The 22,347-nt window shown below is 48.6% G+C and overlaps 1 protein-coding gene and 1 pseudogene across 1 annotated transcript in view; one reads left to right on the top strand and one right to left on the bottom strand.

Annotated features, from left to right (window-relative positions):
* LOC120835975 overlaps positions 1-22,347 on the bottom strand; it is a 387,414-nt gene that overhangs the window by 361,081 nt on the left and 3,986 nt on the right. The gene's annotated exons all lie outside the window — the stretch shown is intronic.
* Positions 193-3,088, top strand: LOC115330483 (annotated as a pseudogene).

The following is a 22,347-nucleotide window of genomic DNA, read 5'->3' as shown; positions in this document are numbered from 1 at the left end:
TTTGTGCAAGAAGAATAGCGTGGCGCCGGGAGTCGTCCGTTCTTGCCGCGTGATGTAGAATAGTTCATGCTTCGCTTACCGTATTCGTGCAAATATGGGTCGCTGATGCGTGGCATATTGTAAAGGAGGCTACGATAACGGGCCAAAGGTACGGCTATTCTCTTTTCCGAGCGACTCCGTACGAAGAACGCAATGGCAGCGTGCCGTGCGGCGAGACGACGTCGACGTGTTGACTCTGAAGGATCCAAAGGTAAGCAGTGGCTTGTTTTTCTTTCCTTATGCATACCGGACAGTTATGCGCAGGGCAGTTGTTCGAAAGTAAGCGAGAAGGTTATAAATTACCCTGCACATTATGTTAAAAGTTAGCGGTCGTACCTTTTTGACCCATGCTTTGGCCAGTCTTTCCTTTGTTCGGCGTTATCGAAATTTTGAAATCGGCACCGATAGCGAATGCTGTTTGAGTACAAACAAATATTTGAATATGCGTACGCCAATGCTTCAGCGGTAGAACAAATTCTTTTATGCACTAATACCAGACGATATAGACGTGGTTTTGGCAGCACAGTAGCCGATATTGCGCCAGGCCAATATTGCACGTACGCGCGTGCCACATTACTGTGTTTTCGTGGTCGTATGTGCAGGTTTGTTCAAGCCTGAGCACCAGCGCACGATTTCAACGTGCAATCGGCACGGAATGAAACCCGAACGCCGGAACGCGTGGCCATCGATACAGGCTGCTCCACCTGGAGGACCCCTGAGAACTAATGAAAATGCACCTGGGTGCGAGGGTGCGGGTCCTACTAAGATATCCACAACCCTCGCGATGGGCGTCTGGGACTTTCGCGTTTCGCCGGTGGCGCGCTGTAACCGCCGTCACTCGGGGTGCTCTTCTGTCGCCGCACTGTCGCCCGGTCGACACCGGGCGGCCGCTTAACCTGGCTATAGCTGTTTGCGATAGGCCCTGCTCAGACAGGGTAATGAATTTATTCCACTCCGGAATTGGTACGCCTGGCATATCGGTGGTTACCGAAGAGAACCTCAGCGAGCAATTTCTCGATTTTTTTAAGAATCGACTGATAACCTCGCACGAAAAAATGCGCATTGCTCATAAAACCGAGGCATCCGCGTTGGTCTGTTGCAGCATTTTTTTTTTATAAAGAATATGGGTGTGCGAATAAACGAAATTTATTTCGCGTTTATGACGTTTCACTATTTCTCAGAAACCGCGCGTGGCACGTTGTTTGCGGTGACACGTCATCGAGCACTACGGGTCTTTTGTGCACGAAATCTTTTAACTTTAATTTCGCCCTTGCGATACACAAAGTGATAATGAATGACAGCGCTGAAGAGATATCGCTGGGCATCCGATACACAAAGCGAGTGACAGTGCTTTTTGTATCGAATGTGGCGGCGCTTACAGCGCGCCACCGGCGAAGCGCGGAAATCCCAGACGCGCCGATGGTCGAGCTCATCTTAGTAGGCCCCGCACTCTCGAACCCCGGTGCATTTCCATTAGTTCTCAGGGGCCCTCCAGGTTGAGCAGCCTGTATCAGCGGCCACGCGTTCCGGCGTTCGGGTTTCATTTCGTGCTGATTGTACACGGATGGCGACGGACGAACAATAGAAGTAACAATAAAGTTAACTCGTATTACGGCTGACGCTATTCCGGCTATCTTCCCTGATTGTCCAAGTTATCTCTCTTCTACAAAGCAGTCACGAGAACCTGATGTGAAGCGGAGGCGCAGTGAAAGCTTTCACACAGCCATCCAGCAATCCACGGCAGCGTATGAGAAGGAAGAAGTAAACAACAAATTGAAAAATTGGGAAGGCATTTCTTCGCGTTTCTACCGTTTTCACAGCAAAAGCTTCTGGAAGCATGTTTTCTGTGACAATTGCATCATATTTGCTCACCTTGAGCCTACAACGCAAGCACCTGAGCTCCTGGCATCAGTGACAGTATCAGCTGATTTGTGTGTGCGTGTTTTGTAAAGATGTACAGCTGGCATCGAATGAAGAGCTTGATATTCGAGGATAAGTTTTCGATTTCCGTGTCTTGGAGACGCTCCTGGACAGTGTGCAGGACTACTGCACGAAACGAAGCCATCAAAAAGAGGACAAAGTGCGGGCAGTGCTCAAATTGATTGTTGCTCTACTCGATGACATTTCTGATGATGAATTGATGGAGCATGAAAGAGCTGATGCATTATTGTTCCTCAAAGAGCAGTTGAAACTGATGGGAAAGAAGAGCACTGCTTCCAGGTATACAGCGGAACTATTGGTTTTGTCGTCTCTGTTCCACACAATTTCGCCCCATGCATATAACTTTCTTCGAAGCAGTGGTAAGGTGCTCTTGCCACATAGTACAACAATTAGGCAAGTCAGTGCTGCTCAGGATGTGAGTCCATCAAAAGAGCAAACTGAAGAAGGTTTTTTAAGGTTCATGAAAAGGCGAGCAAGTTTGCTTAGTCCTCATGAAAAGAATGTTGTGCTCATGGTAGATGAAATACACCTCCAGCAATTTTTTGAGTATAAAGGTGGTCGTGTAATTGGGGCTGCTGCTAACTGTGCCGAGCCAGCCAAAACAGCTCATGTGTTTATGGTGCAGTCATTGCTGTCGTCATACAAGGACGTGGCTCACATTCTTCCTGTTTCAAGGATAAGTGCTGAAGAACTGCATTGTGTTCTGCGAAGAGTGACCATAAACTTGGAAGATGCTGGTCTTCATGTAATTGCCGTAATTACCGACAACAATTCTATTAACAGGAAAGTCATGTCAATGTCTGGCAAAAGTAATGAGCCGAGTATCGTGTACCCCCATCCAGCAAAACAGGAGCAGCCGTTGTTTCACATCGTCGACACTGTTCATTTGCTAAAGTGCATCCGGAATAATTGGTTGAATCAAAAGAATTTTGACAAATGCCTGTATTACCCTCCTTTTGAACGTGAACAACAGGGTGGGAAAATGCAAGGGGCTTCGTTCACTTCTCTGAAGAAGCTCTATGAGGCCGAACAAGACAGTGTTGTAAAAGTTTCGTATGGCCTCACTTACAAATCACTGAACCCCACAAACCTGGAGAGACAATGTTAGATTAGCTCTGAAAATATTCAGCAGCTTTGTCTTATCAGCTTTGAGACTCAAAGGCACTGAGCTCAAGTTAACTCTTCCCGAGGAAACGGCTGGATTTATCGACCTCATTTTAAGATGGTGGAACATTGTAAATGTTAAAACTCCACAAAAGGGAAGGAGACTGCGTGATTCCTGGTAAGAGCCAATAAGTGCAATGTGTTGCCAGCAAATAGAATTCTTAGACAAGTTTGTGACTTGGCTAGACAACTGGAAAAATGAAGGCTTGCAGGCAGGCACACTAACAAGAGAAACACATTCGGCTCTGAGGCTTTCCACGTATGCATTGATAGAAGTGTCGCAGTACTGCCTGGACGAACTGGGTTTTAAGTATGTTCTTCTGGGAAAGTTCCAAACTGATGCCCTTGAGGTAAGGTTTGGAAAGTACAGACGACTGTGCGGTTCTCATTACAACGTCTCAATAACACAGGTGTTTGAAGCGGAAACAAAAATCCGCATTCAAAGCACATTGCACTTGACAGATTTTCCCGAGTATTCTAAACCAGAGAAGGAACCATGCGCAAAATTTCTGATTAAGAAGTACAAGGTTTCATTATCTGAGAGCGAAATAAAGAAACCACGAGAGGACATGCCTGCTCTAGTGTATATAGCCGGTTTCTGCGAACATGCTGCGCTCCGGCGTCACCCTTGTGATGACTGTTCCTTGCAGCTCACAATCAAAGAGAGAGAGGTCAAGCCGAGTGATCATGTTCTCATTGATGATATGAGCAGGGGAGGTCTGAAGTTTCCTGAGCCATGCGTTGTACACGCAGTATTGTGCACAAAAATTGTTTTGGAGCAACTAACTAACTAACATCTATTTCACGCTGAAAGTAACCAGAGGCTGGTACTGCTAAGTATTATGAAATTCCTTCTCGCTGATAGTGAAGACATTGATGTTTGTGCAAGCGGTCACTATCCAGACTTCGTGCGGGAAAATATCTTGAAGCCCGCCATCAACACATTGTTGAAAAACTATGCAGTTACCAGAAATAATGCCATCACCAGAAAGCAGAGGCATGCTAAACTGTCTGAGCAAAGAAAACTTCAGACGTTGAAATGAAGCTCTAAAATCAATCCCTGTAATGCAAGGCTACTGATTATCACACTGATTGTATGCTTTGATGAATGTGCCAGTTGTAAATAGCAAGTGTAAGATATGTATGACTTTCAGGTTGACTGTATGTGCGAAATGTGTTTGTAAATATCTCGAAGACCTGTGTTAAATTCCGTGCGTGTTTTGTAAATGAATGTTAAGTTCATTCTCGAACTGTGCCTGGCGGCGAGTGCCAGATGCGAAACAACTGCCTTTTCATGTGATCGTTTGTTTCACTGCCATATTTCTCCAACAGCCAGAAACATCTGTTTTCAACTTCCCCGCGTACTCAGACATAACTCAGTGGTTTACTAGTCGCACACTACTGGATAACTGTAATGAGCGCCCTCAGAAGTAACTCAAGTAGCTTTAAAGAAAAAGCGTACCGCGTCGGCTCGCGCGTTCCCGCTGCGCAAGCGGCGGAGCGGAGGGGCTTGGTGCGGTGACGCCACGGGGCGAGTGCGGGGCCTTCTCCTAATCTAGGTGGCTCTGGCAATTGTCAGGCGCCGCAGCGTTGCATATGCCTCAGTTTCCCAAACATTCGGACAAATGGTTCGCGGCGACAAAGCGGCGTGCTGTATCTTGGTCAAGTAAGCGGAACTCGAAGGCATACGCTGCAGTGCAAGTCAACGGAGCGAGCGCGCGCGGCCAAATCACAGTACGCTCGGCTCTCGCGTCGTGATTGTTGATTCAGAACTCCACTGACCCCCATGACATTTGCGCGGGTGTTCATAGACGGCTCCTTTCGAGTGCAATCGGGTCAAATGAACCAAAATGAACAGCTAACAGCGCGATAGGAGTCGGTAGCAACGGTAGTACTCACGCGGAGAACGACGCACGAAGCGGCTTGTTGTCCGTCGGCACTCCCGTCGAAAAAGGCATAATAAGGACAGAAATACTCTTCATATACAATAAATATCACGCGCAGAAGAGAAGAAAAACACTCAGAAGATATAAAAAATACACTGGAATAGATAAAAATAGGTAATAGAATAAAAAAATAGGATTAAGAGGAGACAAACGACAAGGCAATGCGATCTCAAGGCAGAGCGGCCAGGCGAGGGACAGTTTTTTCCACAATTCCTCGCGCGTCGGCCGGGGCGCTTGGGAAAATTGCAAATCGTCTATAGCTCACTATCACTGACAAGGATGTCACCCTGAGAGGCACGAGGCTAATACTCCCAGAGGCTCCACATCTGAAAGCGATAGAAATCGCTCACAAAGGACACCAAGGTGTCGTGAAGACTAAACAGCTCATTCGAGAGAAAAACTGGTTCTCTGGGTTGGATAGGAAAGTAGAATCTGTGGTGAAGAACTGCCGAGCCTGCCAGAGCACAGTGTCGAAAGAGAAGCCACCACCACTCAAAATGACAGATCTTCCTGCTGGTCCTTGGCAGGCATTGGCAGCAGACTTTGCAGGTCCCTTTCAGGGAGGAAAGTATCTCCTGGTTGTAGTGGATGAATACTCAGTTTCCTCTGGTGACGATGCTGCCATCTCTAAACGCTGAAGGAGTAACGTCAAAAATGCAAGAAATGTTTTCCGTCCACGGCCTGCCGTTGAGCATCAAGACTGCGATGAACTGCCGTTCTTCAGTCAAGATTTTGAGATGTTCATGGCCGAAAACGGAATAAAACACCATAGGGAGACACCGCTGTGGCCACAGGCTAACGTGGAAGAGGAAAGATTCATCAAAAACATCAAGAAGGCTGTCAAGGCAGCGAGAGTAGAGGGTAAAGGTGGGACACTGAACTGCAAGAGTACCTGTTGAACTACAGGGCGACGCCACAAAGAACAACAGGTCTCTCTCCAGCAGAACTACTCTACAAGCGGAAAATGAAAACGAAGCTCCCTGAATCACCGCCACGAGGAATGATGGCCAAGTGAGAGAAAGAGATCAGCTCAAGAAGGCACAGATGAAACTGTATGCCGACAGGAAACGGCACGCTGTGCCTCATAACCTTCAAAATTGACATCTCGTGCTACTGAAATGGCCCGTGACTCTAACGCACGAGTCCCAATATGACCCAGACCGTTATACGGTTACACGTGTACAAAGGACTGCTAAAACTGCAAAAAGAGGTGCCAAGAGAACGATTCCAAACTCATCATTCTTCAAGAAGATTGAGAAGACTTGTGAAGATGCAACTGACAATGACTTTGACAATCCAATTAGAGACTATATGCCCACAGATCAAGACAATCGACACGCTGACAAGAATGCTGCTGGCGACTCCATTGGTCTGCTTGAAGCAACCCCTCAAGCACCGCAAAGACAGCTGCCAGTCCGATCAACAAGGAACACGAGACCACCCCAGTTGAAGGATTATGCACTGGAGTTTCGCTGAGAAGTTTCTTTTTAAAATCAAAAGAGGAAATGTGGTGTCGAACAGGTAAAAAAGATGGCGCCACATCCCCGCTGTCCGGTATGCGTTGGAAGAGCCCCAAAGGCCAGGGGGCGACACAGGGCAGAGATGGATGGCGGTGCGCAGAAGACGGATGCACGAGGCTTACGTTATGTGAGATAAAAGTTAATCAGTTTGGTTCGTTACCTGGTTGTCTCCCTCGGCATTAAGAAAAGACACTACGATTGTGGAGCCACCACAGTCTTGGAGGATGCATGGACGACAGTGGCCATCCTTTCACGTTGCGCAATGGATCTGCTGGGTCTTGCCATATCCAGTGCGAATGTCGAAAGAGCATTCTCAATGTTTCGCGTGGTCAATCAGAAGGAGCGTGCTAAGGTGACAGACAGTAACATTAGAAATTATGCCTGCATATACTACAAGTTGTAAATTAATTTTACGACGAATGTTGCAAGTATTGACTGTGCAATAAAAATGTCTCTGCGGTTGGATTGTCATTTATTGTTGTACATGACATTTTTTTAAATATCAATACTATAAGGCCCTAATAATCTGAAAAACTCCAAATTCTGTGTACTGCGAACGGACGCGCTGAAAAACTCAGAATTTGCAAAAATAAATAAGCTCCGGAACTAAGGAGGCGTCAGGCTGTTGGTGGGTCACTGAAAATAAACATAAACATAAACATAAACATAAGCTTCACATCTTCGCTTGGGGGCTTTCTTTTGCCGGTGCAGTGATGTGATTGACTTAAGCCATTTTGGCGCACGTTCCGGAGCAACCAAAACAGCGTTTTGGAGCAGCAAAAGCAGCTTTTGGAGCAGCCAAGACGGAGTTTCGGAGCAGCAAAAGTGGTTTTTGGAGCAGATATTCTTAGGAAAGTAAAAATATTTGTTTTAAGTGCTGTACAAACGAAGGGCACTTTGTGTTGTGTTGTGTTCAGATGTGACGTGTTGTGATGGAACTCGCTGCTTCTGTTTTTACTGCTCAGACATCCCACAAGTGTACCGTGCTGTAGGCATTGCCAAGCAATTTCGAAAAACCGCTTGCCACCGTTTTACTGGTTCCCGACGTGCCAGATTTTCGTCAAAAGTAAGCGAACTTAAAACAATGAATCGCAAACGTCCCAGCTGGTGCCTCAGTCACGCAATCATGTTCGCATGCATGTGAGGCAAACTTCGGCAGGCTTGCTGTTCGGCATGCTTCGTCGCGCGAGCGCAGACAACGGCTGTCCGATCGAAACTGAAACCACGCCTCTCAGTTCCGACGCTAACTTATCCTCAAAATTGTACACAAAATGTAACTTTCGAGCATGCGACAAAAACAGTCCAGTGCCACGTGCTTGCCAGGCCGGCAAACAAGGTACAAGCTAAACACACAAAAAATAAAGAACCTGAGTGCATCGATGCAAGACATTGCGAGCCAGCCTCAAAACGTTCCTGGAGCGCTTTGTGTAACGACTGAACTCGCGACAAACACAAGCGCGCTATGCGGGTTCAGCGTGCAGACATTGCCTTCTTTGCTTTAGCTCACTTCCCTTCACCAACTTTCCTTCACGACAGATTTTTCACGTACCCAGGTCCCTCTCGAAAGAAGGCCCACCGAGAGGAATCTAGATAATCAATACTTTGACAGAGCAGTCTTTGAATTAAAGATGGATTTTTGTAGTAACGTATAATTTAAACAAGAACAGGAATGTTGATGAACATGCGGCGGTCCTTACGTTACAGATTAGAAAGTACCATATCTGCAGTGATTTGGGGACGGCAACATTCGACGTCGCGCGACCACGGTGACTGAAAGGCAGTGACCAAATATAGTGTTCCCACGGCTGTTGCTTCAGCTGACAAAGTAACTCCTGTCGTGCAAAAACATGGTTTCGTTTCACAGCACGACGGCATGCTGGTACCCGGCACGCCAGCGTCGGAGTGTCTGCACACATCCGCGTCTATCACTGAAAATAGAAAAAAAAAAGAGACCAGAGACGAGACCCACAAGACGAGAGCGCGAAACGCGAGACGCTGGAAAAACCATGCAAGACCGAGTAGACAATTGATGCACAGTACTTTGTGTCAGGCGGTCGCTTGTGCCACATAACACACGCCTGCTCAATTACAGAACTCGGTTAAGTTGCGGTTTTGAAAGGCGACCTAAATTGGTCCTTTCGCGCAGGCTTGGCGCAGATTACCCATATTTTGGCGAAATGTAGCAGGATGTAGCAGGGTTAGCCCCTTGGCGCAGTTTGGCGCAATTGGCGCAGCAATCACATCACTGCCGGTGTCTCTGTTCGAAAATGGCGGCAACCACAGCATCCGGGACTTCCACGAAAACGGTATGAAATACCTTTACCTACCCTAATCCTAAAGTTTTATGCCAGAAACGCTGCAGGAATCTTGCAAAGTCATTCCAGAATAAGGGACCATGGACCTTTCCACAAAATAATAGTTAAATTTTGCTCAATATTTGTTACATCATGTGCATTGCATGCGCGTAACACTGGGCAGTAAATTCAAGTCAGGCATTTCGCTGTTGCAGTACAGTGACCTAGAAGGGAAAGTGTGCTGTCTGCGGCATGTTTCAACGGAGGCGAGGGGTTCACCGCAGCGATGACTGCGCAGAGGGCGCTGTGAGTTACCTGAGCGCGACCGTGCGCGGCGGTACGTATTTGTTTACACATGTAGCGTTGGTAGTCTGGGCTCTGTTTACGTGTGATCGGTGCCTCATTGCCTGTGCTGTTACCCTGACTGTGCTCTATTTGGGTTCAGCAGTAATGATGCTGTGTGTGTGTGTCTGGGGACTGAAATGAAACAAGACGACGGGGAGACGGCGTGACAAGCGAGACGGCTTCTGTTTTGTGCCGAATGAACCTTTTCCGAGAAGCGTTTTGCGCACGCGCGAGCGCCCGATGCCAAGCGGGGGAAATCGGCACGAAAAATCGAGGAAATTCGGATTGAGGCTGTAGATCGACGAGTAGAACACGTAATTGCAGGGTATATATAATTGTGTATATAAAAAAAAGAAAGCAGACGGAAAGAAAAACACGACGTTTGGGTGGACGCTACGGATTCCCCTCTTTAAAGTCGCGTTGGGCACGCGACGCAGCTCAGAGATCGAAGCAACTGGTAGCGTAGCTCCCGATATCGATTGGTAGCGCAGGTAGGTCACTTCTTCGAGTTTTAGTTCGTGCAGCCACCGCCTGGTGCCGTCGGTATTTGGAAAAGGTCCATTGCAGCAATGGTTATCGCTCGTGTAAATAGGTACACTCTGTTTCGGGTTCCGCTTGAGGGTGATCGCCGTGAAGAATCTTCGCGGAGCGGTCCTTTCAGATGACGATCAAGGGTAAGGTCGTTGAAATCCCCCGCGGCCGACCGCTCCTGACAAATAATGTTATTCCTACTATTTTCCCAGGTGCTCCTAAGTACTTATCAAAGTGACTGCCGAAAATAAAGAAAGAACGCAACCTCCGCGATCAGATGTTCCCAATTCGAAGCGAAGACGAAAGGACAACATGCTGCCAGAAGCGGCTTCTAACGATGTTGGCCTCCTGAACGATGTTGGCCTCCTGGACGATGTCGAGCTTCCTGATACGGCTAGTCAAAGACTGTCATTTTCAGGGCTAAGCAGGCCAGACGTAAGGGCGGAAAACCTACATTAGCAGCGGCCATGGAGGTCGTTTTTCGGAAAGGCTATGTTTGACCAGAGTGGTCTGGTAGATAAGCTGTTGCTGGGGATAGACACCATAATGGTGGACAAGGGTTTGCTGATCGACAGCACATGCGAAGCAAGGCTGATGGCTGTGGTAAGCCCTCATTCCTACATGCCAAGAAGCAGCTCTCGAAGGCCGAAGCTCTTGCCACGAAGCACATAGCTGCGGCACGAGTTCACGTGGAAAGAATTATCCAGAGAATGAAGATCTTCAAGATTACATCCCAAAAGATGCCCTGGCACATGGTGCCACTAGCTGCTGATGTGCTCACGGATGCATGTAGTTTGGTGAACTTATTTCCAGCAGTTATAGTGGATAACAGGTTCTTCTAAGACTTCTGTAGAAGTAGAGTTTTGTTGATACCGAGCTAGACAAAGCCGCAGAAGCGTGCGGCGCTCAACAATGCACACATGTTATGCCAGCGGCGAGAGGAACTACTGCTGCCAAGTACCGGCCAATGGAGACATTGGCAGTTATCAACATCCATTTTTCTGACAAGCTTTGTAGCCTACTGGCAGTCGTTCACCTCGGGTGGTGCTCTCTACACTGACAACGCTCATTCCTTCAGATGATCGAAGCAACTCTACGAAAACTTTCATCTCGACAGTGCGGCTTTCAACTTAATGTGATCGCAAGGATTTGTAGTAAATCAGCTAATTGTGCATCCTTGAAATTGTAATGAAAGCTGCAATTTCAAGAATACATGATCGGTTTACTAGATGCAAATAATTGAAATCACATTGAACCAAAATGGTTTAACTCTAGAAGCAGCGCTGCAAAGCTGCAAGGTTTCTCATGTATCAGCATAGATCTATAACTTGAGGCGGATGACAATCAGTACAATAGCAGAGCAGGTTAGAAACCAGGTGTCAATAACCGCTAATCTTGCAACCATCTGCCAACCTCCGGTAATAGCCCCTTCACTGCTGGCGCAACATACACGGATGGTCCGAGGCCCCACGCTCCTGCAGCCTCGTTGAGTTTGGCTTCGGCTGGATACAGGCTTTTTTTACGGCCTGATCAGCAAACCACGGATGAGGCGAAGTGGAAACACTAGTGTGGCTGGTAGCCGCAGGCGTAGGCGGTAGCACGAGTAGGCCGACCTTGCACACTCGGGGACAGCTTTCCTTGGCATGCAGTCAGAGCTACAGGAGGGCACCGATCAGTGCTCCTAGCTCGCAGCAGGGTGGAACTGTGGCAAGGTGAGGTCGCAACGCTTTGCGCACCCAAAGGCATGATTTCTCCAGCTCTGGTGAGTATGCACGAGTACCTAAAAATCCAGCCCCGTCATGATCCAGCACTGTTCCTTTCTTTTGTGTCAGCACGTGCCGCTCTACGTCGGTTTCTGCAGGTCTTCTTTAATGTTTCATATTTTAACACATCCTTTTTTGTATCTACTGCAGTGTATGTATGTGTGCTTGGTAATATTTATATGTTTGTGAATATTGCCATAGTGACATACCTTGTTTGCACTATATCGTTTCTGTGCTAGTGCTGCTATCCTGAGGCTGTTACTCAACATGAAGCACCATAAGACACGTCTGCTTGAATGTTCTACATTTCAACTCTTTAATTCTTTTCATTCAGTTTGTTGCCTATATTGCATGTTTGTGTGTGTCAATATCACCTCTTTGATGTCAGCACCAGTGTATCTGGGGTATCTTGTTTGGTGCTAATGTATGTTACCCTAAGGCTGTCCTTGCATGAAGCTTCATAAGAGACGTTTACTTGAGTGTTCCACATTTCAACTATTCCATCTGTTTTGCTGATCACCTGTGGGTGCATGCTTGCGTGCATTTTCTCAGCATCGTCAGCTGAAGCTGGATATGCAGGGTGTTATGCAACAGCCACGTAGTCGCAGTAGCCATCCAAGACCAGCTGAAAAGTCACCTAGATGACCTCGTGCAACAAGAGGTGATTGCACAACTGACAGAACCAACAAAGTGGGTTCACCCAATCGTGGTTGTGCAAAAGAAGGAGAACCTCCGACTGTGCATCGGTCCTCAAAAGCTCAACAAGGCTCCCATGCGAGAGAACTACTGCATGCCTACACTGGAGGACATTGCAGCATGACTGGAGGGAGCCAAGTTCTTCTCGACACTGAAAGCAGCCACGGGGTTTCGGCAGATCACGCTAGACACAGATTTTATACCTCTGCACGTTTGCAACACCGTTCATAAGATAGATTTGTCCAAATGCCTTTTGGCATATCGTCAGCTCCCGAGGTGTTCCAGAAGACTGTGCATGTGGTGTTTGAAGGTCTCGACGGAGTTGAAATCATGATCGACGTGAATCTTATTTGGAGAACGACGGAAGAGGAACACGACCATCGACTGCAAGTCGTGCTGCAGAGGTGTCTTGAGGTCAACCTCAAACTGAACAAAGAGAAATGCAAGTTTTCTCAAAGCCAGATCAAGTACTTGGGACATATCTTGTCACCCAAGGGACTTTCGATTGACCCTACGAGAGTACATCCTTGCTGTCCATAGACCATCAAATGTGGGGAAACCGAAGAACTTCCTAGGAGTCATGAACTACCTTGGCAAGTTCATCTCACACATGTCCGACACAAGTGTACCACTAAGGCAGCTCTTGAAAAAAGAGGCGGCCTGGTCCTGGACAGGAGGAAGATAAAAGCTTCACGGCACTTCAAACAGTGCTGACTGTCGCACCGACTCTGCAATTCTACGACAAGAACAAACCAATACTTCTGTCAGTGGATGCAAGTTCCAGAGGAACGGGTGCACTATTTCTTCAGAAAGACAGCCAGTAGCCTACTCATCAAGGTCGTTAAATGATGCCCAAAAGAACTATGCTCAGATCGAGAAGGAGCTGTTGGCGATTGTCCATGGATGCAGCCGATTTCACGAATACATTTTCGGGCAAACCGTTACCGTGGAGTCAGACCATAAGCCACTTGAGGCAATCTTCAGAAAACCTCTGAATCAATGTCCTCTCAGATTACAAAAGATGAGATTGACCCTCAAAAGTATTACCTGCTGGTGAAGTACACTCCTAGTAAAGAGCTGTACATTGCAGACACACTGTCAAGAAGCCCTTTGAAGGAGAAAGAGCCACAAGTCTTCGAGGTGAATGTCTTGGAGTGTCTCCCTATCAAGGATAAAACACTGGAAGAATGTCGTCAAGCAGTAAGCAGGGACAAGAATCTGAGTATCATGCTGCAGCATGCAAAGAGAGCAACAATGAAGACATTCCAGGCACATTAAAGCCATATTGGCCCAACAGGGGTGAAATCCACGAGGAGGAGGGCTTACTTTTCAGGTCTAATAGACTCGTCATTACAGAGAGCACGATCTTGGCAAGGCTACACAAGGCTCACAGCGAAGTAGAGAAGACACTCCATCGTGCTAAAGAAGCTCTCTACTTGCCTGCAATGCAGAATGACATCAAGCAATAGGTAGAAAATTGCCGTGTGTGCAAGGAACACAAGCAAGGGCAACAGAAGGAGCCACTTGTGAACCATCCAGTGCCAACCGCACCATGGCAGATTGCCGGAGTGGACTTGTTTGAGCACTCAAGGCACCACTACATTGTGTTGATGGACTATTACTCTTTTTTTCTATGAAGTGCACCAGCTTCAAAGGTCCACTGCCAGCACGATAATCAAATGCTGGCTGGATATGTTTGCTGTACATGGTACACCTGTCAGGTTGGTTACTGACAATGGACCACCATTCAACAGCGCTGACTTCAAAGAGTTCTTGCAGCACTGAGGGATTTCACACGTGACATCCAGCCCGTATTATCCTCAGTCAAACAGGATGGCAGAGACAGCGGTGCAGGAGTCGAAAAAACTCATGACCAAGTGCAGCCACGGAACGCTACACTACTAAGATGGCCTATTTGAATGGCGAAGCACTCCCAGGGATGGAGTTCTAGGATCACCAGTTGAAACTGTCATGAACAGACTGTGACAAGCTCGTAGCGCCCCCTCTAGTCCACCCGTGGACGGCTACCCTGGCCGTCGACGGGTGGACTGAAGAGACTGAAGACGCGGGACCCGCAGCTTGCCCATACTCCGCGACAACTTTTCTTGGCAATGCAGTGGAAGGTACAGGCCCGTGTCCCCTCTCCCATTTTGAGTGTACGCAGGCTCTCCTCCTCCCCCATTTCCGGGGAGAGGAGGGGAGCCCGCGCACACTCAAAACGGGAGAGGGGACGCGGGCCTGTACCTTCCACTGCATTGCCAAGAAAAGTTGTCGCGGAGTATAGAAGATGTCCTGCTGTTTTGCCTCGGGCGTGTCGTTTCCCCGGAGGAACACGTGGACCTGTTCTTTGTTGACTGCCAGGCGGACCAATCTCCCTCGAACGGCTCGAGCCTCCCGTACAGCGGCGTGGTGACAGGGGCGGGGGCGGTGTTCTAACTCTCTTGGCGGCGTGGGCCGAACCGGGCACGTTGCTCACCTCCAGTGCCACGGTTCCTCGTCGCCAGTGTTACAATTCTTCACGATCGTGGACGAAGGGGGCCGAAGCGCCCGCCGAGAAAGTGGCGACTCGCAGCCTGGTTGTGAGGGTGAACGATGACGTGTCCCAGGTATTCCACGCTGGGGTTCAGGAACACGCACTTGTCCAGCCTCAGCTTGAGACCGGCGTCCTGCAATCGTGCCAGGACTTTGTGCAGGTTCTGCAGGTGGTCCCCGTTGTCGGTACAGGTAACCAGGATGTCGTCCAAGTACTCCGCCACGTGCCTCATGCCCCTGAAGAGGTTGTCCAGCCCCCTCTGGAACATGGCTGGGGCTGAGGCCACGCCGAACGGCAGGCGCGTGTACTGGAAGAGTCCCATGGTAGTCGATATGGTGACATACTTCTGGGCGACATCCTGGTTACCGGTACCGCGACGACGGGGACCACCTGCAGAACCTCCACAAAGTCCTGACATGATTGAAGGACGCCGGTCTCAAGCTGAGGCTGGACAAGTGCGTGTTCCTGACCCCCAGTGTGGAATACCTGGCTCACGTCATCGTTCACCCTCACAACCAGGCTGCGAGTCGTCACTTTTTCGGCGGGTGCTTCGGCCCCCTTTGTCCACGATCCCGAAGAAACATGACACAGACATACCAGGACGGAAATCACTATAGTCGGTTGCAAGCTAAGAACAATCTTTTAGCTCCACCCACAAGCGCATTGCGCCCATCTGAAGTGCCTCCACCGTCGAGAAAGTAGTTCGCTAGCAACGTTGCTTTTTCTTCCTCCAGGAAACGTGTCTTAAACTACTACAATATTTATTTAATTCATTCAGGACATTTAAATAAGTTAGAATACGTTTTTGTCAACGAAATAGCTGTTTAGTAAAGAAAGAAAGTCATGTACAATGTACCGTCTTCCCAATTCATTTTCTGTCCAAGATACTGTCTAACATACCGTCTTCCAGCTCTCAGCAGTGCTAAGCCTTGCGCCCGCTTCGAAATTTTCGTTGGCGATAGCGTCGCTGGATTCTCACGTTGTCGCGCAAAAACTTCTGCAAACGCAAGCCGATACCATTAAGATTTCGTGGCGTAACCTCGGGCACGTAAAACACGGTGCAAAAAAGCAGAATAATTGTCACGAGAAACTAGCGTCGCGTTGCTAAGGCCAGCAGCCATGTTGAGCTTTTTTTTTTTTTTCAAAAGGATCGCGATTGGTCCACGCAATCGTGACGTCACGAAAACGATTGGCTGGCGTTTCTCGGCGTAGGATTACATTTTCCTCTGAGAGGCATTTCCGGTTTTTTCTTAGCTTACAACCGACTATACACATCCATCTTTACTGCAAAGGACGAGCACAGACTAAAGCATGGTACAACAGCGGCTGAGAGACAAAGAACGAACGCAGCGACGGTACTACAACAAAGGTGCCAAACCTTTACCTGAATTACACGCGGGAAAGACGTCTACCTTTGAGATCAAGAACAAGGAACCTGAAAACTGGCTGTCATACTCGCTAGAGCCCCTCAGCCGAGGTCATACATTGTTCAAGACGACGAGCGAATACAACGCAGAAGGAACAGCATCACGTTTGGCCAGGAGCCAGAGAACGAAACAGAAACCAGCCCGCTACTGCGACAAAAATTTTGTTTACAAATGAAAAAGAGAGATATAGACAAGTTCACATCTTTAACGAAGGCGGGAGCCACCCCACCAAGGGGGAGCATGAGTTATCACGTGGAAGCAGCTTGGGACAGTTGGCCAATGAGTAGTGTACACACGGGAAGCAACGTGACCACGCTGAGGCAAGCTCCTGGACCTTAGTTTTCTTGGTTGTAAGAATGCGACGTTAATAAACAGTTTATAACACAAATGATAATGAGGATGCACTGAGGAACATTCATGCACACCTATGTCTTGCTTGCTCCCTTGTTAATGTGCCTAGCGGCAGTGCTCCATCAAAGAGCTATGGGTGCGAGAGTGCAGCTCTAGAGTTCTTTGTTTTGAGTGAGTGATCGTACATAGTAGATTTTGTTGTGTTCGTCCGTTTTTTATCGTTCCCCATCACAGGGTTTACAAGGTGCTTTCAAAAGCCACATGGATATGCCTCTGCCCTTATCGCATACAACTTGCGACACATAGTATAATGCTTATAATATGACCACTCTCCCTACAGTTCCAACCAGTCATTTTGCAATTGTATAGGCTACAGTTTCACTGCGAGTCCACTGCGAGTCCACTGCGAGTGCCACCTCCCGAACAAAGCTGTGCCACAGCTCTGATCGCTTCGAATGAGATTTCTGTTCAGCATTTGTGCATTGCTGTGGAGTGTGTAAACGCCAGAGGAAAGTGAAAAGTAGAGACATTAAAATATTTTTAAGCAAGACCTGCCTTCAAGACGGTGATCAACACCTGACTGACCTAGTAAATCGAGAAGCACTCCCTCCTGGCCACCACTCAGTTCGGCTTCCGGCTACACACGTCTACACAGGACGTCCTCCTGTGGATGTACAAGGAGTCCTCCTGTGGATGTACAAGGACCTACTGGAAATCCCCGAGAGGGCCACGCGTGCTGCACTGTCGCGTTAAACCTGAGGGGGCCTTTGACAACGTCACGCACGCCAGCACTTTTGAGGGCCTGAACGGTGTGCAGTGCGGCAAGAGAATTTACGACTATGTGAGAAGCTTTCTGACGGGGAGACAGGCCATTCTTGACGCTCGGCAACATCACATACCAGCCAATCACATTGGGCCCGAGGGGGACGCCGCAAGTCGCTGTGCTCTGCCTGCTCCTGTTCAACCTGGCCATGCGCGACCTCCAGGCAAAGCTGAATGAGATACCACGCATCGAGCACGCCATCTACGCTGACGACGTCACCATCTGCTGCAAGAGAAGCAGCGACACCAAAGTCAAAGGATGGCTGCAGAGGACGGTGGAAGAGCAGGAGGCTCTAGTGCGCTCCAGAGAAATCGGAACTGCTTGTGTTCCACCATCTCTGGAAAAGATTCATTAGGAACATCAACGTCAAACTCGACGACCAACCGATACCGAAGCCTTGTTTGGTACGTCCGGATCCTAGGGCAGAATATTCCCCAGGGCAGAGGTAACATGCTGACGATTCGGAAGCTGGCCACCTCGACTGAACAAGTGGCTGGTATGCCGTGAAGAATACGCAACAAGAGGCACGGACTTAAGGAGAAAGAAGCAATCCGGCTGTTGCAGGTGTTCGCGATCTCCCGTATTACGTACAAGACGGCCTACCTCCGCCTCACGATGACCGAACTGAAAGAGCTGAAAGTCATGATCAAGAAGGCCTTCAAGTGGGCACTGGGAGCGCCAGAGCGTACATCTACCGAGTGGCTCGTGGAGCTGGGTGTACACAAGACTTTAGAGGAACTGGGAGACGCACAGACTGCCGCACAACTCACGCGGCCGGACGGAACGGCCAACGGCAGGTGGCTGCTTGGGAAGCTGAACCTGGAAGCTGAAGGGAGCCAGGCCCCTCCATCGGAGGACCTTCCTCGAGAAGTCAAAGATCAAAATCAGCAGAATACCGAACAACATGCATCCGGAAAGAGCCGCAGACAGGAGAAGAGCAAAATCCGAGGGCTTGGGGCGCACGTGGGATCGCAAGGGTGGAACCGTGTACGCGGACCCGGCCCGAGGACAGGACGGAATCGCCACGGTGGCCATGATGTCCTCGGACAGCGAGAAGACGATCAGTGCAGCATCGGTGAAGAAGATCAAGTTGGCAACCTGCGTTGAGATGGTGGCCATAGCTCTGCCCATCGCTTGGAACCTGAAGGTGACTGTGCTTACAGGCGGCAGCGTGTCAAAACTTTGAGGCGGGCTCCGTCGGACTCGTGGCAGCAAGAGTGGTTTGAAAGCACCCACCGGAATCGGTACATGTCGTGTGGACACCGGGCCCTGTGGGACTCGGGGAATGAGGCGGCTCACGCCACAACCCGAGGTTTACTTCCCAACCGGGCCTCTCCCTCCCGCGGCAACGACGCTGACGACGAGGCATCATACTCCAAACGACTAAATGCCACTCGACTCGCCAGGCGGCGGTTCCCTCTGCCACAGGAATCTCTCGAGAGAAGAGCACCTTATATGAAGATTCTAGACGGATTCACTACCAACGCCAGACAGGCCCAACGCATGGTACCCGTCGTCCCGCCCTTTTCGCTAAATTTAGCAGGAAACTTTTTCCGCTAAATTTAGCGGGGATTTTTTCCCCCTAAATTTAGCGGGAAATCTTTCCACTACACTTAGCGGGGAAATTTATTTGCTAAATTTGGGGGAGAAGTTTTCCGCTTACTTTAGTGTGGAACTTTTTCTGCTAAATTGCATGGGGAAATTTTCTGCTAAATTTATTGGGAAAATTTACCCATAATGCAATGTGTGGTGACCCCAGTGACCTCGCACGTGACATCATGTGTGACGTCACCATGGGAAACGTCCCATAATGCACCGCGCAGTTAAGCCGACACCACTGAAGCTGGAAACGGGCGCCTGAGAGCTGCGCTCTAAAACTGTGTGAAACAATCTTGTGCTGTACAGATTTCTTGAAAGGGCCTGTTCATAACGATAACACAACGAATCTAATGTTTATACTGTGTCAACTAATACCACACAAGTGAGATAAAAGTGCTAACCCAATGCAGCCCCAACGAAATTAATTTGCAATTTACAGTATCCCTATTGATATTGTGTCAGCAGGAAGCCGAGAAACTGTTGCTAATTAAGCAGTGGCCCGCTGAATCTAACTACATCTTCCTTCACCGGTTGAAAAAGTGTGTATATCCCGTCACATGATTGAGTAGTTGGAACGGTAACTGCTCTATACTCTGCCGCACTAACAACGTGCAGTGCAGCCAGAGCTAAGGTGCTCTGCGCCACCGAGAAGAGTGAATTCTACTTTGCACGGTAACTCTGCAGCAGGTAGATCTAGACTGACAGTTTCTGCTCACACGAGGAAGACACAGACGACGTTTATCCTCCCGATTGACACAAAGGTTGTGACTTCGGCTGCACAGCAAGCTGGAGTGACAAAGTGCAGTATAGCGCTTGCCCGCCATAGCTAAGTGCTCAAGTGGCAGTGTGCACCTGCATTGTATGTCGTCTTGCTGTGCACCTGCATTTTACTTTTTTTGCTTTCGTTGTGCATCTACATTTTTTGTCACATCGTGGCCACTGAAGATGGCAGACGAGTTCAGTTTTCATGTGACGAGTTCACTTCAGTCTTTGTGAAAGTTGATCTGTGGTATCCCACGACGTGTAGCTGTTGGGAATTCAGTTTCTTAATTTCACATTGGTAGAGCACTGCACCTGTTGCGTAGTGTGAAGCATCTGTGTTGAGCTCGAATGGTAGATTGAAATCCAGCAAGCGCAGAACCGGGTCGGATGAGATGATCTTGACGAGGTCCTGATACGCGTCTTCGCACTCCTGGGTCCAGTCGAACTTTGTTTCCTTCTGAGTCAACTTGGTCAGGCAGCGGCTTTTCATAGCATAGTCCTGGATGAATGATCTGAAATATCCTGCAAGGCCAAGAAACACATGGAGCGAGTGCACATCGTAGGGCTTGGTAAGTTGGGAAATAAGGGCAACTGACTCTTGTTTCATATTTTTCATTGCTCTGTCCAGAACTCTGCCCAGAAATACAACTTTGCTCTTGAAAAATTCACTTTTCTTGAAGCTGACTTTAACATTGGCCTCACAAAGGGCGGACAAAACTTGTGCCAGATGCTCCTCGTGTTCGCTCTCTGTCTTTGGGTATATGATGATATCATCAATATAGACATTACAAAATCTCCCCAGGTAAGGCTCGGGGACGGCGTTCATCATCTTTTGGAACTTGCTGGGTGAAATTTTTTTATTCAAAGGGCAGGCGATTATATTCATAGATGTTGAATGGCGTTTAAACCCTGTAAACTTCTTGGTGTCCTCTCGAAGAGGCACCTCCAGAACCCTTTACATAGATCAATCTTCGAGAAGTACTTGCAGCCTCCCCCATTGAAAATTCCATCAAGCTACGTAATTTGGGACACTGACTGCCAGTCAGCAGCGTTGGTGGAACGTGATGGACCATCAGATGACGTCTGACTGCCACTGCCAAGGGAATTTCATCAACAAGGGCAGCATTTATATAAGAGTAAAGCTATACGCACTCATAAATATCGCCAAATGCCTCAATAAAACAAAATGTTCGAGAAAAAAAAAAAAAAAAAACCAGCACCACCGCGCATTGAACCCGCGACCACATGCGTACAAATCGGACAACTTCACCGCTATGCTACGCCACTTTTTTTTATTAAAAGTATGTCTATTTACAAAGTTTTAAAATGATCACATTGGTTGCCATACAGTGAGCACTGTTTGACAGGCGAGGACCGCGATTCACACACAAATTCAAAATGTATCTCGCTCAATCATTTCTCTGTAGCGTCACATGCACCCCAAGCAGCCACTCGCGCAGTGGCCCGGGAATCCTTGTTTACCACTGAGCCTTTAGAGCGCGGTTATGCATACGCGTTCCAAATAGCGACCAACATTTCAAGCCCTTGTTGTTCCGTCGCCTCAAGAAGGCTGCTCACGTACAGAAAGCCGTCGCAGAAGTGTTTCCAGGCGGGCTAGGATCCCTCTTGGACCTCCAAGTGATCCGTCCTCGACCGCCACAGCGCATATAGACCGAGGAGTGCCAGCAACTCCCATGCCCTACTCTGTGCACTGTCGCCGAAAAGCAGAAAAAAGCAGAAAAGTACCAGACCCAGGCTTGAAATGCAATAGCATGGCTTGGTCCCTCCTTTCCACAGCATTTCCTTGGAACGTAGTCAAGAAGTTGGATTTCTATTCGTTTCAAGGCTCGCCAGCATGGTTAACCAAGTGTAACTTGTACCATTGCTTCGCTACTCCTCCAAGAAAAAGGCGCATGTTTTGTGTGCGGTCTCGTTCTGAAGTCCAGGAATTTTTTTTCGCAGGCGTACTCAAAGAAAGCAATCCAACCTTCCGGACTCTAACTACCCGTCGAAGATGTCTAGCTTTACCGCCTCGTATCTGGGCCTTTTATTTCCACGCTGAGCGTTGACATCAAGCATTCAATAATGATGTTTTGTTGTGACATTTGCTGCTGTTGAGCAGGAATCGCTTGGGGCACTGCTGCCCCATCAGAAGCCGGAGACGCTTGTAAGAACGTAGGTGCCGGAGTCGCCACTCGCTGCAGCACAAGGTTGTGAAAGACAGCCATTTGTATTTTAATCTTGACTGACCCCAAGCAACCACTGGACATCCATCGGACATCCGATGGATATCCTTTTCGGATATATCGTACATCCGAGGGCCATCCGCGAAAATCCGAAGGACGTCCCGTGGACGTCCGACGGACGTACAAAGGTAAGAGTTTTGTACATCCGGAGGACATCCGAACAGGGATCCTCAGCGGACATACTTTGAATATCGCGCCTCAAAATCCCTAGGGATTAGGGCAATACGTCTAAAGGCCCGTTCACACTCTTGCGACCGAGTAAAACCGAGAGAGACCACACCGGTTTTTAAGCCTCTTGCGATCTCTTAGGACCAGCTCCGCTGCAGCGCATCCGGTCCTAAGAAGTCGCAAAAGGCTTAAAAACCGG

This window comes from Ixodes scapularis, unplaced genomic scaffold (genome assembly GCF_016920785.2).
Source record: "Ixodes scapularis isolate PalLabHiFi unplaced genomic scaffold, ASM1692078v2 PGA_scaffold2__306_contigs__length_199485367, whole genome shotgun sequence".
Classification (NCBI taxonomy): domain Eukaryota; kingdom Metazoa; phylum Arthropoda; class Arachnida; order Ixodida; family Ixodidae; genus Ixodes; species Ixodes scapularis.
This window is presented reverse-complemented; position numbering and strand designations above follow the sequence as displayed.